Genomic DNA, 6,074 nt, shown 5'->3' on the forward strand with positions numbered 1-6,074 from the left:
ATGACCGCCATGATTAAGTATAAAGTACACATTACTGCAAAAGTTCACATTACTGCCCTCTTCCGGAAGTAAATGTAAATGTAGGCTAAATGCTTGGTTACATATGAACATGATAGATACTCTTCCATCTTATCTCTTTTTATATGCGGTTTTATTTTATATTTCAATTATTTTTTGCTGTTATCCAAAGCGACTGACAATAAGTGCAATCAAACATGAAGATATAGACTACAAAGACATGTGTAGACTACAGTATCATGTTGTGTATTTAAACACAAAGGTGGGAAGTAACTAAGTACATTTACTCAAGTATTGTACTTAAATACAATTTTTAGATACTTGTACTTTACTTGAGTATTTCTATTTAATGCTACTTCATACTTCTACCCCACTTCAATTCAAAGGTAAATAGTCGCTTTTACTTCACTACGTTTATTTAAACCCTTTAGTTACTTTATAGATTTGGATATATGATGTGAAATATAATCAACTCTTAAATAAGTAAATTCACAAGCTATCGTACAGTATACAAAGTAATTAAAACTAGCTGCACCTTTAGCTTTGATAACACTTTAATTAATCAGTAATTATAATACAATAATAAATACAAATGCAATAGGATTTATATTTCAAGAGAAAATTAAGTCACATGGAAGTTGTCAATGTTATTTTTAATATGCACATCATTTATAGTACTTTGATATGTTACATTGTACATATGTACACTAATATGTGTTATCAGAATCTATTGGGAAAACACTGCCTATTGTCAGAAGGCACAGAAATATGAAATTTGAAAAATAAAATACATAATTGAAATACGAATATGAAGCACTGCCAAGGTGTTCAAAGGCTTCTGTGTATCTCAAAGCTTGGCAGCTGGTTTGTCCGGCAGAGGTCCCAGCCACTTCTCCCCTGCAACAGAGAACAGCATGAGAATGGAGAAAAATCCTAAACAGCTTCAGTTTTAACCAAACGACAAAAGCCACCTACATCACAGTGTGTAAAAGTTGTCAAATGTTTGTCCAAAATCCCTTAAAATAAGTATATGCCCATGTCATTTTAATCTTTAGTTTGTTGCTTCTACATTACATGTGCTTAGTGATTGCTGCACAGATACAATTTACCAATACACTGGGCCATGAGCTCAAATCGGTCAGACCCAAAGAACATCTCTGGTTTCCATTTAAGTGACACACCACAAGGGGAAGGCCAAATGCCTGGAAAGAAGAAATAGGAGAGAGTTTTGGTCATTCAGTTAATAAGGTTGAATCTACATGAATGTTAAAGAAAAACTGAAGGAAAGCTGACCCATAATCCAGGGCATTCTGTGTTGAGCTTTTCAGCTTGTTTTTGATCTCCTTCGAGTTGGACAGCTCCAGTAATTCCTTAATCTCGCTGTCAGACAGTCCTGCTTTTATTCCTGCCTGCATAAACAAAACAACAACAAAAAACCACTGTGACTGCATCTATTTACTTCTGAAGTATGCATAGCATACCCTAGCTTTAATCTTCTCAGACAACACCAGACTAGATAAGATGGTACCCTCAGACAGTGATGCAGCTCGGGTGATGTCTTTGTCCTCATACCAGATCCTTCTCCACAGCTCCCCTGGAAACCCGCTCCACCTGCCTCGTCTCCACCCTTCCCCTTCTCTTGTACGGCTGTCACAAACCCGCATTGCATCAAAGAGCCTAGGAGGAAGAAAACAGAAGAAGACAGGGACGCTGTTGCATTACTAGCTTTGCCCAGTCAGAAGTAGTACCGCTCTGTGCAAACACTGAATCCAGCCATGGTTTGAATGAATACACATCATGTACCTTTTTGGAACATGGCCTCAAAGGGGTCAGAGGGAGATCGCAGGGGAACATTAAAATACTCTGACAAGCGGTTCAGATCCTTGGTCATGTACAGGAATTTGTTTGGAACCAGACCAGGGGGCTTGTTACCTGTCAAGAAAGATACATATTTTATGAAAAAAACGAGCTCAATCACTTGTAGCCTGCCAGCTTATCCTAACTTTTTACAATACAATATTACGTTTTATTTGTTGATTAGATGTTGCTTAATGAATCTGAGTCTTAAAGCATCTCGAGTTAACGCAGATAAAACATACTTTATTAATCCACCAGGGGGAAACCAAATGTTCACAATGATGTTCTTTTAAAGAGTACACTAGTACACACATGCAAACACAAAATGCAGTAAAGTAATAGTTTTAAGTTGCAGAAAATGGAAATGCTAAAGTGAGGTACACATATCTCAACATTGCTATAGTAATTGAGTAAATGTACTTCGTTACTTTGCCACCACTGTTTATTTACCTGATCCTTGCATGACGCCTCCCAAAAATGTAGGTCGCAGTTTGAGCTCTAGTTCCACACGGTTCTGTAGCGGCACATGACCTGTAATCACAAACATGAACACGTTTCTTTATTCATGTCTTTGGTCTCGTTGTTAACAAGGCTGTGTGATCGAAACTTAAAAACAAACCTCAAAGCCAAGCCAGGAGTAAGGGAGAAACCACATCGTAAAACAACTCGATCACTTTCTTTGATGTCATCTTCAGGTCTGCAGAGGTTAGAGGCTTTCACTGTTGTCTTTGCTTAAATATAATATCAAGTTAAACATTAATATAGAGTGTCAGTGTGCTATGCTCAGTGTGTCAAAGTTCAATAACTCCACACAGGGCTGCCTGTTCAGTGTTATAAATGCAGTCTATGGTGGTCAAAACAGTGACGGAAATTACCTTAGCTTGAAACGTTGTTAGCATGTGTTTTTTTTAATCCGTATGAATTGTATCTAGCTGCAAATTAAACTAGACTGCTCTGACTGGTGTGGCCTGTACCATAGACTCAGCACCACGGTCTGCACCGAGGATTATTGTTATTTCTTCTTCGTTTGATTTTTACGACGGGTTGCATCCTGAATGCTGCCACTCCTGCACCCTCTGGGAGTTAGCATAGTGCTACAGCAGAAATGCTGATTGATTGAAAAGTTTATTAACAGCTTGTATATTGGTACAGTACAGTACAGCTCAAAACATACAATTGTTAAGGGGATGCAGACCAGAGAAAGACTTTTCGTCTTGTTTACATCAGGGTCCCCCATTTCCAATTCATCATGTCATTTAAGACGTATAAGACATATTTGACATACAGATGGCTTATTTACAATTTACATACAGGTGGTTTTTTTACATACAGATTGCTTATTTACAATTTTCATTTGTAGATTTCGTTTCCAATACATCCTAACCGGGAACATTTAAGACATACAAGTCTACAGATATACAGTTAGTAACAGAGTCTAAAATGCGAGTATATACATAGATGGGGGGGGGGGGGGAAGCTGTCCATGAACGACAGGTTGAGATTTGTACCATTACGGGGCCAGTTTGCAATGCTCTCCTCCGAAGGTGCTCTTTAAGAGAGGTTTTGAAGGTAAGTATAGTTTAATTTCCTTTACAGTTGTGGGAAGAGCGTTCCACCTTGATGTGGCATAATTGCGAAACGTGTATTCCCCCTTTTTTGTGCCAATCTGGGTTTCACATGATTTGTGGAGCTCCCTCTGGTGTTATGATCATGGTATTCCTTGACCTTTGGGAAGAATTTTGACATGTACATGGGTACCATAGAGGTGTAGTGGATCTTGTAGACCAGGCCCATTGCAAGTAGCTGTACTCTGTCGTCTACTCTAAGCCATCCTAGGTTGTCAAAGTGGGCAGAGGTGAGGTGGGTTCTAGATGAAGGTCAAGCAGTAGTCTGACCAGTTTATTTTGCGATGTTTGAAGTTTTATTTTTAGCGCCTTGGAGGTGCTATGGTACCATGACGTGCAAGCATAGTCATAGTACCCTTGAATTGAGTGCTCCTGCCAGAGTTTTCAGGGTGTTTTTGTTTACCAGAGAGGAGATCCGGTATAGGAATCTAGTTCTTTGATTGACTTTTTTTATTACATTGGATGCCATTTTGTCACAGGAGAGGTTTGCCTCAAGAATAGATCCTAGGTATGTAATTTCCTTCTTACTTGTGACAATAATGTCGCCCACTGCAACTGAGAAGTCGTCGGATTTGCTGAGATTATGTTTCGAACCGAAGAGAATGGACTCTGTTTTACCCAGGTGTAATGATAATTTATTATCGGCGAGCCAGGTGCAGATTCTGCCGAGCTCGGAGCTGAGGGTTTTTTCAACCTGCAACCTGTTCCTGTCAGAGACCAGCAGGGCTGAGTCGTCCGCGAACAGGAACAAGTTGCAGTCACATGCTGATGACATGTCATTTACATAAATTAGGAACAGTAACGGACCTAATATGCTTCCTTGTGGAACACCACAGCTCACTGGGAGGGGGGGACAGAGTACCGTTTACCTCCACCATCTGTTCTCTCCCCTCCAGGTAGGATTGCATCCAGCTCACCGATAGTTTATCAAAACCAATTGCTTTTAGCTTGTCAATCAGAATGGGGGTGATTGACAGTGTCGAAAGCCTTTTGTAGGTCCAGCATCACCATGCCGCAGTACTTGCCCTCGTCCACCTCTTGTTTGATGTGGTCGCTCAAATAAAGAAGGCATGTGTCAGTGGAGTGGGATGTTCTAAAGCCAGATTGAAATTCATAGATTAGTTTCTTTTCCGCGAGGTACTTTTCGACCTGTTCATATACTATTTTTTCCATGACTTTCGAGATGGAGGGTAAGTATAGAGACAGGGCGGTAGTTGCCTGGGTCCAATTTGCTGCCCTTTTTGTGCAGGGGGGTTACTCTTGCAATTTTGAAGTCTTGGGTACTTTTCCCTGTTTTATGGAGAGGTTAATTATGTGAGCTATGACTGGTGAGATGGCGGTTGCTGTGTCTCTGAGGAATTTGGAGGGGATATTGTCGTGGCCAGTGGCCTTGTTAGGTTGGAGGGCGCTCAGTTTAATGAGTACCTCTGCTGTTGTTACCCTTGCTAGACTGAAATCATCTTTGCGTACCCCTAGGTTTTTGTAGTAGGTCATGATGTGATCTACTCCAAAAAGCCCTGAGTGGGAGGGTAATTTATTTACAAGAGTTGTGGCTATGTTTGTGAAAAAAATGTTCAAGTACTTGGCCACATCCAGTTTGTCTGTGATGAGCCTGTTATCTGTCTTTATGTTTAAGTTAGAAAATCTCGTTTTGAGTTTTTTACTGCAGCCAAGCTGGTTATTGAGTAATTTCCAAAGTTCACGGGGTTTATTTTTGTTTTCCTCAGTTTTTATATTGATGAAATTCTTTTTGGCAGTTTTGATCATGGAGCTTACGTCATTTCTTAGTCTGTTTCTTTCAATTTTGAGTTCAGTCACGTGGGCCTGGAGTTCACTGCTCGTGCTTTTGGAAAGCATTGACTGACTTTTATGAAACTCAGAGCATTTTTTGTCTCTGGTTTTCATGGCGGTCAGTATGCCGGAGTGCATCCACGGCTCAGCGCGATTTTTTACCCTGGTTGTTCTTAGGGGGGCCAAATCATTGAGTATTACAGAGAATTTGTTTTTGAAACCAAGCCATGTTTCTTCAACTTGTGTACCACTGAGCTCATCTGACCAGTCCAGGCTCTCCAGTTCTAGGTTAAAGGCCTCGCTAGAGTAGTTTTTGAGGTCTCTAGATATGACTGTTTTGTGACAGCCGGTCCTTTGTTTTAGCTTTTTGCGGGTACAGAATATCATATAATGATCACTTAACCCGCATGCTATAACCCCTTTACTGGAGATCCTGGACTTGTCAGAGGTCAGAATGAGATCAATGGTAGTTTGTGTTGTTTCACATACCCGGGTGGGTTGGGTGATTAGCTGGCTGAAGCCATGCAGATCACAAATCCTACTGAAGGACTTGAAGACGGACGTGTCTTTACGTTGCATATCCGTGTTCCAGTCTCCAATAATAATTGTCTCTACATCCCCCACATCAGCCAAACACCCATCTAATGTATCATAAAAGTCACTCTGTTCCGGTGGTCTATAGATTGTCCCACACCACTCCGCTCCTCCGCTTCCTTCACTGGCTTCCGGTAACTGCTAGAATCCACTTCAAGACACTGGTACTTGCTTACCATGCTGCGAATG

General features: G+C 40.6%; 1 pseudogene; it reads right to left on the bottom strand.

Annotated features, from left to right (window-relative positions):
* Nucleotides 1–865: 865 nt before the first annotated feature.
* On the bottom strand, nucleotides 866–2,879 carry LOC117543229 (annotated as a pseudogene).
* Nucleotides 2,880–6,074: the final 3,195 nt, after the last annotated feature.

Source organism: Gymnodraco acuticeps, unplaced genomic scaffold, assembly GCF_902827175.1.
Source record: "Gymnodraco acuticeps unplaced genomic scaffold, fGymAcu1.1, whole genome shotgun sequence".
NCBI lineage: Eukaryota > Metazoa > Chordata > Actinopteri > Perciformes > Bathydraconidae > Gymnodraco > Gymnodraco acuticeps.